This window comes from Fragaria vesca, linkage group LG3, assembly GCF_000184155.1.
Source record: "Fragaria vesca subsp. vesca linkage group LG3, FraVesHawaii_1.0, whole genome shotgun sequence".
In the NCBI taxonomy this organism is placed as follows: domain Eukaryota; kingdom Viridiplantae; phylum Streptophyta; class Magnoliopsida; order Rosales; family Rosaceae; genus Fragaria; species Fragaria vesca.
Window position 1 is genome coordinate 14,611,345 of NC_020493.1, and position 244 is coordinate 14,611,588.

Consider the following 244-nt stretch of genomic DNA (forward strand, 5'->3'; position numbering starts at 1 on the left):
GGATTGAATTGTTTAGAAGTGTTTGGGTTTGGTGTATTTTTTTCTTCTAGGTAGGGTTAGACATTTTCAAGGGAAGTTATGCCAAAATTTTGGTAGAATTTCCCTTGAGGTGGGTCCCGCAGGGTTTATTCCAGATTTCAAGGGGAAATCCGGGGTAGGTCCTGACAAAGGTTGGTTGAGCAGAGGGCAGTGTTGATGTCCATCGGCAGATTTGATGGCGGGGGTAAGTTTATGTACTTTCAAA